The sequence below is a fragment of the Marmota marmota genome, unplaced genomic scaffold, assembly GCF_001458135.2.
Source record: "Marmota marmota marmota unplaced genomic scaffold, marMar, whole genome shotgun sequence".
In the NCBI taxonomy this organism is placed as follows: Eukaryota; Metazoa; Chordata; class Mammalia; order Rodentia; family Sciuridae; genus Marmota; species Marmota marmota.
The window spans coordinates 10,214,801-10,226,004 of NW_026000048.1; the positions used below are offsets into that span (position 1 = coordinate 10,214,801).

General features: G+C 38.6%; 1 protein-coding gene across 1 annotated transcript in view; it reads left to right on the forward strand.

Annotated features, from left to right (window-relative positions):
* The window catches only part of Celf2 (CUGBP Elav-like family member 2), a 788,139-nt gene that overhangs the window by 208,823 nt on the left and 568,112 nt on the right, over window positions 1–11,204 (forward strand). The window lies entirely within an intron of this gene.

Here is an 11,204-nt window from a genome sequence, read left to right on the forward strand (position 1 = left end):
CATTACAGGAAGAGGAAATGGAAAATAACAATGAAAACCAACAGTGGGAGGTAGGACAGTAAAGGGGGGGGGAAATAATCAAAGAAGAAAACAAACCATGTTTAGTAACAGAAATAAACAAATATGGCTGGAAGAACAACCCATATCTCAATTGTCTTTTTTTTAAATGCTGATGTTTCAATAGTTGCAGGAAAAGCATAACCTCTACCTTAGGCTTAGGTGTCTCCCTTTGTCTTTTTAATGAGTGCTAACTACAAAACCTAAATTTAGCTTTATCAGAAGCACTCAGCTATAGCAGCCCATAGAGGCTCAAAGTGGTTTTTGCATTTCCTCTGGGATGTGAAGGGCAGGCCCAAGGTTTGAAGGTCCTAATAAAAAGTACTAGCAGCTGCAGAAGGTGTAAGAGAGTGAGGGGGAAGAGTGGCTTCTGGAAGCCCTCTGCCCAGGCACAGGCTAACTCTGAAGGATTAGACAGAGGAAACCCAAACACAGACAGAGATGCAAATGTCTCCAGGAACTGGGACAAGTATGAGCCTCAGCTCCAAATGTCAATTACTGGAAGTCTCCAGCGTCTGGTTAAAAATAGATATGCAGGTTTCTTTGTTCACATGTCAGGAAGGGTCATCCCATCAAATCAGATTCCCATCACCCTCTTATGACCCAAGAGCTGAGTTGTCAACCATTTGCAACTGTAAATTTTGGTTAAGATGCTGTCAGAGTCCAAATTAGCATGTGCCCTTTCAATTATATACAAATATCACGGACTCCAGGATTTCACAGGATGTGCACAATGTGGAAATGCACATAAACATAATATGTATAAACATTGCTATAAAACCTGGCTTTTTTTCCCACCAACTACCCTCTTGCATATTTCTGGAGAGAGGAAGGAAGATGGAGGGAGAAGGCCAGGGAGCAATTGCAAGTTGCCAGAAGGTAAGTTGGATCAACCAGGAGCCAGTAACAGATTGAGGACACAGAAAACTACATCCCATTATCCATTTCTGCTGCCACCTCACTTAGGGACCTTTGGAAAGTCTCTTGTGTTGCAGTTTCCCTCTTCCTGTACTTAGATGAATCCCTAGCTACCCACCTTTGCCCAAGAAATACTGTACAAATGAATTAGATTTATTCTGAATGACTCATGGCCTTCTCCTGCGAAAAGTGCTTAAATTTGTAGTCAACTCCAAATTAGACTTGGTAATTGAGGGAGCTGCAGTATAGATATTCCCAAATAACAGACAATCTAAAAGTCATTTTAACTCGATTCTGGTATGCAATGTTTGATTTTTGAAGAGAGCAATAGATTTGCTTGCCTAATTAGTTTTAGCTTTAGCCAGTATTCAGCCTGTTCCATGAGCCCTGCCTAGTTTGAAACAAACAAACAACAACAACAAAAAAAAAAAGATGCAGAACAGGAAGGAAAGTCCCAAAATGTAAATGTTGTAATGTAAAATGTAATGTAAAAATGTAAAATAAGGGGTGGGGAGGCCAGGGATAGAGCCACAAAATGAACAATTTACCAATTTTCAATAAATCTAGATTTAAGTTTAGTTTAAGGAATGGTGGTAGTATGCTTTTTACTCCTTGCCAGTAAATCCCCCTTTTTAACCTGACTCTTCACCTATAAGCCTTAGCAATTTCATCATGCCAAATTTTCCTCCCTCCTCCAACAGTGCAAATGAACCATTATGGTGCTGTCAATGTTTGGGATAGCTTAAACAATCTTATTATATTTTTAACAGTTCTTTCCACAATAAGCAAACATTTTAAGAATTAGTCTTCCCTCTAACATTTTGGTGACACCATTTTTGGTGACAAACAGAATTGCATTGGAATTCAGGTATCCTCTCTTTAAATGTAAATATTTTTATTTCTCTGGCCCTGTCTTAATCTAATCTGTCTTCCTCCAAATAGGTATAAAATCAAAGATCCTGTAAAAATGACTGTTGAAAACCATTTACAAGGTTTATCCCAAAGAGCAAACCTGTTTTTCCTAACAACCCACAGAAATTTTACCAGCTTCTAAGGGTCCCAGCCTAATATTTTCAAACCTTCCACACATTGGGAAGCAGTGACTTCTGCCTCCACTGATCTTGACCTGCAGGTTCTGTAGAATAAGAAATGACCATTTTCGCTGGGCATAATGGTGCACACCTGTAATCCCAGGGCACAGGAGGCTGAGACAGGAGGAATGCGAGTTCAAAGCCAGCCTCAGCAAAAAGTGAAGCACCAAACAACTCAGTGGGACCCTGTCTCTAAATAAAATACAAAATAGGCCTGGAGACATGACTCAGTGGTTGAATGTCCTTGAATTCAATCCCCCGTACATGCCCCGCCCCCAAAAAAAAGAAATGACAATTTTCAATTTTTAACCATTTGCCAGAACTCTTCTAAACACTTCATCCACATGAACTCATTTTATTACAACTCCAGAGTTAGGCATTTTTATTATCTGCAATTTTCAAGATGAGGAAACCTAAGAAGGGAGACTTTAAGTGAATGTGAGAATATCACTAGTGAATCCTGACTCCAAGGTTCTTTCCCATCCACCTCCCCTATGTGGTACTGACCTGACTTAGCCAAGAGTAAGATTGCCCTTTACCCTACCCCAGCATCCAGGCATACCCTCCGCATTGTGACTCTGCGAAGGATACAGAATATAATACTGAAGATTCAGCACAAAAACTTCCAACTATCCCCAGTCTCCCAATGGCTCTCAATCATCAATTAAAGCAGAATGTCTAAAGATGGGGAATTTTTTTTTTTAAATAGCTCCCTAGGTGCTTCTATTGTACAGCCAAGTCTGGGGACCATTCATCAGCATTAAGAGAAGGCAGAGAAGAAGATAGTATACAATAATGGGTAAGAAAAATCTAGGAGCATTAGATTCGGAATCCCAGCATTTCTCCTGGCCTGTCCCATACAGCACACCAAGTATGTAGCCCTTTCTCAGCCAAGGGAGAACTGCATGAAAGTAGGTCGGGCCTTCCTATTTCTTGAAGAGAATCATAAAATTCCTCTCAGTACAATGCACAGTAGACTAGGAGGTTGGACAAGAGAATATTCACAAGATCTCTTCTGCCTCAAGAGATCTGTGATCGCAAAGCAAAAATCTGATAATAATGCTGAATGGTAACCATAGGATGGACTGAAATATCCTCTTACCTCTGTTTCTCACCTCTGCATTTACAATAGAACTTCCATTGTTCTTGTTTCAGTACTCTGTAAGCCAGATAATTATTTGAAACTCCTGCAGTCCCAATGCCATCTCTGAGCAAAGATTTAATGTCTGAGTCCTAGAGAGAGATTTCTGATTACCAAGACTTCATTATCTTTATGAATCAAGCGACAGTACATTTCCTGATGTACAGGAAAGCTTTACCATAGACTGTTAAGTCTGAACTGCCATTGTCAAAATAAATGGAGAAAGCATGTTGTGTGATTTACTTTCCTTGATTTTTTTGCTGTCTGTTTGCATACCCACTCATCTGCAAAATTTGGTAATTCACAATGGGGCTCTCTGTCATTAGTCTGAATTAGGAAGTTCCTACTGTATTTTAAAAATCAAATTGAAGTCCTCAGGAGGTTGAAATGCTTGAAATTATCTAAATGATTTTCATTATTATAGCTCAGATTTTTATTAAACATGTTATTACTTTTCAGAAATAATGAACAATAATATAATAATTAATAATCAAACATATATCAAGGGGTACTTCATTTCAAACTACAAAATTAAAAGCCTGATGAATAGCATTTATGGCAGTAGAATACAGTCTCCAGTTTCTCCAGCTGGGTGCCTGGACACTTTGGGCTTAGTGAACTGCCAGGTAGATACACTGCTTTCTCCCTTGTCCTGCTATGTCCACAGTTGTCTCATGCATCATTTTTATTGGCACTCAACACATACGTGTGACCACAGAAGTAGAATTTTTAATTATTCTCATAGTCTTTAATGGCAAAAGAATACCAGCAATCCTATCAAAATGCCCACCTACTCCACCTCCAGATCAGCCATGCAGGACCCCAACAACCTTTATACAAGAATTTTTTTCCCTCCCATCCATCCAACCCAATTCTCTTCTGGAGTTCTCTACAAATGAACTCAAAAGGGCATGAAAAGGGCAGAAAAGGGAGAACATAAATACTTAAATTTTTTTTCCCAATCTATAAGCAGAGAAATACAGGATCATATTTACATACTATAATGAGCATACATCTTAAATAAATATAAAAATAAAATCTCAGAGCTGTAAGACACTCTAAGATCCCACCATCTTGCTTTACTCATGAAGAAACTGAGAGCTTAGAACTAAATGAAATGATTTGGCACATAAAATACCCCCTAATGAAGACATAACAAAAATAATGTCAGTGTGCAAAACCATTAGGAAGGAAGAAAGCAGTAGAGTGCTTCATGATAAGAAAGGGTTAGTGATTCTTTCACTTTGAAGCTGTTTCCTTGTCTTTTTGTTACTATCTTCATCCTGGGATCTTGCCTTGGAGTTAGATATAAGTGGTATTATTGAGCAAGGAATCAAGTTCTACATATATGATTGAAATAAAAGACTGAAAATCATTTAACTTAAAAAATAATAATCCTCTAAGTGTGCTATTTTTCACCTCGACCTTTACACCTATGTACACATACATGCACACACACAAAAATAGTCTAAATTTTTATCTAAAAACATGAAGGCATCATTACATAAACTCTGTAAAAGCAAAGGCTATTTCTGGCTTGTGGTCTTTAAGCTGCCTGCGCTTGCAAGGTGTTATGTATGCAATATATGCTTAATAAATACTCATATATGGAAAGGATGATGATGATAACAACCTTTGCCAAATGCCAATTACAGGACATCCAGTCAAGGCTTCATGGGTCAATACATCAGCAGAAAGGAAGCAGCAAATGGAATTAAAATAATGTATCTGTTTGTTCATTGTTAATGGCTGCTGTGAATTTGAATTAGGCCAGTAATTGCTTCCCTGATATGAGAGCAAAATGCCAAGGTAAAGACTGTAATTAACATTCAGAAGGAATGTAAGCCCAGAGTGTGGGGACTCCTTTGAAAAGAAATCTCCAGTTTCCTCTTTTTCCAAACCTCCTCCTAATTTCTTAGCATCCTTTGATTTCAAACTTCCCTTCTTGTTGGTTTTGTCCTCCCCCTCTCCTCCCAGAACCCTGCTTTTAATGATGACTCCCAATTTGGAAGCAAACAAAATTCCTGTGTGCTGCTTTAAAGGCTCGAGAGTAACCGCCCAACCAGCAATAATAGGAGTTTTGATGAGAAGTCAGGCAAAGGCCTGTGAGACGTTCAATTTTTAAAATAATATTCACTGCCCAAGCTCAAGCTGCTCTATATCCAAGGGAAAGTAAAAATGTGCCCTTTTATCACTTCTGATCATGGTTTAACAGGACAAGGACAGATAATGGCCAAACCTCCTAATCCAAAGGGAATCAGATGACTCAGCTACATCCATTATGGAATAAGTAATTGCAATTATGTTAAATTTTTAAAAACCAAGCAATTGAGTTTTTTGGACTCCTTTCAGTTGGCATCAGTTTTTGATCTCTTGTTCCTTTTATTGGTTAGGAATGTGATTGGTAAGTATCAGAACACCTCAATTTCCCCCACCACATAACCCTTTTAAGAATAGTGCTATTGAGACAATCTATCTCCCCAAAAGAAGCAGACTTAGTGCTGGGTGAATAACAGAGCTAAGAATAGTTTATGTCCATCCCTTCCCTGGTGGTTCCCAGCTCTGTGCTGGACTCCAATAATACAGCCATGAAAACTCATAGAGCCCCAACTGCCACTTTGTGCTTGGCAAGCGCTAAGATAATGCTTAACACAGCAAATGAAAAGTCGTTTTCCTTACTAGAGTTTAGGACACATCACAACACAGTATACTTGACAAAGAAGGAAAGGAGGGAAACTACATTTCTCAAATCAAGATCTTCAGGTAGGTTGTTGCAGTAAGAAAGTGGTTACAATCATAAAGTGAAAGTAAAGAAATGGCTTTGAGATAAGAGACTCCATTGTCTAGGGATAATTTAGTATCCAGGCAAAAATTTCCTAAGGTCAGGACTTTCTATATCTAAGTAATAATAATTAAAGGGAAACAGGAAATACTTTAATCAGTAGGCATCACTTATTCAAGAAGTCTATATTTAAGCATATGCTCCATGTATAATACCATTTTATAAGCATAACTAAGTAGAGTAAAAGTGTGTTTTTGATCTGATAACATGATTAAAGAAGGAATTGTGTGGTTGAAAATCAATTGCACTGGCTACCCACAACCTGGTGAGCTTAAAATCTGATTGCTTTTTCATTTTTGTTCCTCTCTTGGAATGACTTTAAAATGTCAGATTTTGTCTCCGGAGCAGTAGGGGTTCCATCTGCAATATCAGTGACACACAGAAACTTCACAAGAAATGCTAAAATGCATTAAGGGAATCAGTAGAAAGCTATGAGCATTTGTGTGTACCCCTAGTGTAATTCCTTTCTCATTTTCTTTTTTTAAAAGTGGCATAAAGCTGAGACATTGATATTGGTTATATAATGGTATAACAGAAAAAATGAACTAACAAGATTATACTCTCAACCCCTTCTAAAATTAATATGAATGCTGAGTTAACCATGCTTTTTGAAGGTTTTATTATGTCCATTTTTTTAGCTCAACACTGTCAACCTTTTGAGCCAAATAATTCTGTTTTAGGGAGCCACCCTGTGTATGATATGGTATTTAGCAGTAGCCCTTGTTTCTACCCATTAGATGCAGCTACAACTTCCCAATGTTAAAATCAAAATCCTGTCTCTGGACACTGTCAAAGCTCCCCTGGATAGCAAGATCAACCCCACACCTTGGAGAACCACTGCTTTGTATTGATGCCTAAGATTGTTAGCCATAAGAGCACATTTAAAATTCAGTATAACACATTGTTATAAATTAAACCAAGGAATCACATAGTCTGGAAACTATGACATTATGAAATTTATTATTCTTATTGTGTCATAGTTTTATTGCTGGTCTCAGGGTCGACTTTCCTAGTCATACTTATGCTATATATGTGGCTAGGCACCTAATGTCCATTCCCAAACTTTGTACGCCTTGGGGGGGTCACCTATCAGGGTTATTCATGTACCTCATGAAAAAAGAGAAAGATGAATGTATTTCTTTTACTACTGGTTTACCCCACAGGAGGATGCATTTGCAAGGAAGAAGCTGCAGTAGGAGTACCAAGCGCAAGCAATTCTCACCTTCTCAAGACAATTTCTGGTTTATGAAACCAGTTGGGGGACTTTTTTCTCTGACTTTTCCTGTGTCAAAAGATTTTAGCATGCCTCTGACATTATTTTATGAAGATTGGTAGGAGGCAACCACAAAAAAACTAGAATCTATCAAAACAAGTAAAACCCTTCAAACAACAGGTCAGTTCAGGTTGCCAATACAAATCACCACCCAAGTTGATCTGTCAGAGATTTGCATCCTCATAAAAGCACTTTCAGAATGGATGATTCTTCATAATATGTCAGTAGTATATGTCATTATGGCCCATAGTCATCTTCTCTTTATCATTTTACTCTCTGGACTTTCATGATTGACATTTGCCTAGTTTTTCTACTATATAGTAGGTCATGAGCCATTTTTTTTCTGAGCTCCTTTTCTGGATACTTTCTTCTACAAAAGCTATAAATATTGTAGGGTTTACAGGGTCCTGTCCTCTGCCCTCTTCTTCTATTATCTCCTATGTGATCTCATTCAATCCCATGCTATCAATTATAAGCCATATGTTGACGATATACCAAGTCCTATAGTCATAGACCCAAATCCCTCTTGGCATCTCCATCTGGAAAACTAAATGGGCCTCTAAAGCTTAACGTAGCCAAGGCACAACTTCTGTTTCTCCACTAGTCTACACACACTCCAGTCCCCTCCCAAATCTACAAATCATCCTTTCTTTTCTCACATTCATTTCCAGCCCTCAAAATATATGCAAAATCCAGCTAGTGAACCCAGTAGTCTCTCTAATGCTGCTTCGTCAATAAAGTAATCTTTCTAAAGTTCTCAATCCTCTGCTTCCCATTATCCTTGGGGTAAGTTTCAACCCTTGTTAAAATACAACAGGCCTTGAGACCCCTGCGTTCTCGCACAGCCCTTCCTCACTCACAACTGGATGGTCACACTGGCCAACACACTGAGTTTGTTTCCAGTAGGAAGGTGTTGTGCCTTCTATTATTTTGTTGTGACGCCCTTTCCCCAGATCACTATCCCAAGCCCAGTGGTCTTTTCTTAGAAGGCCTTTATCACCTGCTTGAGCAACCCTATCTCTTATCATTCCACTACAGAGTGAAACTTTTTTATTTTATTCATAATATCTATTCCTGAAATCATTTGTCATAAATCTATTGTCTGGTTTCATGGATAGAATATGTGCCCCCATGGGCAGTGACTCCACTTTGATAATTGTTCTAGCCTCTATCCTGGAATGTCTCTTGACACATAGAAAAGCTCTCAGTAAGCACTGTGAGCTGACTACCTAAAATGGAATCTGAACAGTGCAAGAAACCCACGAAGAACATTCTGCCTAATGTGCCAACACACTGGCTCTATCACATGCCTGCCTACCACGCCAGTGTGTTATTCATCTCTTGAGAACTGCAGAGAACTCTGAATTGCCTCTCGGTGACTTTGAGATGCTTATTAATCAGGTGAACTCCTGTTTTAAGGAAGCTTCCAATTCTGGAAGGTCATGCAGTTTGCTTCCACAATGTTGATTGCTTCTGAGACCCAATGATTCCAGCATTCACACAATTTAATCAAGGACAAAATGAACTATTGTGAATGGATTGAAAATACGGGTATAAGTGCTTTGAGAGCAGTGAGATCCATATTGAGACTCTGCTGTCAGGAAGAGTTTAGAAGGAGATTAACAATATAACCTACCAGGTGGACATGGTGGACATGCCTGTAGTCCCAGTGGCTCAGGAGGCTGAGGCAGGAGGATCACAAATTCAAGACCAGCCTTTGTTGAGGGCCCCAGCTGAGTCGGGATGACACATGACATTTTTGCCAGAAGTAGTGGTTGAGAGGTGACGCTAGTGAGCCATTAAGATGATGACTTTTGAGTTCTGGCGGAGTTCCGGTTGAGTTCCGCTTGAGCTCTTGCGGGGATTCTCGGAGAGTTCCCATTGGTTGGGGAAGTGCCGGAGGAGGGATTTTTCCGGTTGCTGGTTCCTGGAGGAGCCACATGGCATTTCGGGGGAGTTCCCGGGAGTGTGTGTGGAGTGTGCTGGTGGAGTTCAGAAATAAAGTTTGTTCCTGCTTCAGTGGGTCCTGATTTGTGCCCTGCCAGACTGCGGCAAGCCTTAGCAATAAAGGAAGGCCCTAAGCAACTTAGCAAGACCCTATCTCAAAATGAAAATAAAAAGGGCTAAGGATAAGCGTCAGTGGTCAAGCTCCCCTAGGTTCAATCTCTGGTACAAAATAATAATAATATTATAATTACACACACACAAACACACACACACACACACACACACACACATATATATATATACATATATATAAAACTTCAAATTATCAAACATCTTTTAGCCACTGAAATATACAAAATTTCCCTCAAAAATAGCCTTTAAATTGGGGCAACTTTCTGAAACTATTTTAAACTTTAATACCATGATTATTTTGTCTATAATTACTTTGCTGCTACCAACATCATCAATGTTGTCCTTAATAAAAGGATTTTTTCATCTGGCAAAGTAAAAAACATGCATGCAGTACAATTACTAATATTGACCTGAAATGTAAGACAGGATGGTAGCGGAATTATAACTAATTAGAGAGTAGCCATCAGAAGTAGTGAGCTCTTGCCAGCTAGACATGTTCAACTTCAAGAAGAAAAGACAGTGTGAACTAGGGGGGGAAAAAATCACATACTCTACCTTGCATCTTTCCCCAGTTTGGCAATTAAATGAGATTCACACCAATTGAGATCAAGGGTGCCTGTGGGCTGACACAATAAAAGAAGGTTATGTATGCCCCTGTGACATGTTGACAGCATTACAATCATCTCAGTGTTAAGAAGAGAGGGGACTTTTGATGAATTCCTTACAAGGGATATCTTTTAATCATAGGGAAAATAGCATTGCCAAAATATGAAAGTGATCTTGTTTAATACTTCCTTTTGCATCTGCATGCTTACATTTTAATTGACAAATAAGTATGTTGGCAGATCTACAAGGTACACTCTGTCTTCTCGTCTCTGCCCCAAACAAACATACACATTTTAAAAGCCCTATTTCTTAAAACATTGATTTATTGGAAAGAGTGTCTATTGCAAAGGGGTTTATTTCCACCATGCAAAAGATTCATCATTGGATGACTTAATAAAGAGCTCTCTTGTGTTTTTAAGACTTCATTTAGAGATTATTATTGGACCTAGGTGACAGAATGAAGGAGATTTAAAGTTCAAATTCTAGAAGCCTTGGCCAATGGAAGAGCCATCAGAAATAAAAATCAAGCATCTCTGTAATGATTAGGTGAGTCGATGGGAAAGTAAGCATTTTAGAACTGCATGGATCATTTTCAAGAACAAAACTAAGACATGAAACAGGATATTGGTAGTTAATATAGTTCATCAAAAGTCACGAAGGAGAGAAAATAAGCCCTCTGCGTTTTCAGTAACTAGAAAAAAAGATCCTCATTCCCCACTGACTGCACAGAACTTTCATTTGTCCAGGCTCCAACCAGAAAGTGCACACATGAAACAAAAATACCCAAGATTGCTCAGTACTTCTACCTTCAAGTTGCTTAACTTTTGTTCTTCGTTAAAGATTATTTTCCATTCTTTCACAAAGGCATCTTTTTCAACATTTACTGTTTACTACCCTTAAAATCAAAAGAAAAATGACAATCATCATCCCTTTTATTAATCTATGTTAGATAGCATTGCAGGTCCAGATGGTTGGTATAAATCAAAGTGGAATTATTCTATGAAACCAAGCATACCTAAAGCATTAGTCAAAAACTGTTCTAGTACAAGAGTTGGTGACCTGGGATTTCTGTTTTGTTCCAATTCATAACTATCATTTTCTTCAGCTGTGAAATGGGGGGCTTAATCACTCACCTATCTACTTGCCTTATATAGATGAGGTAAGTTATCTGACAACTCTTACAGATGTGTAAATAGC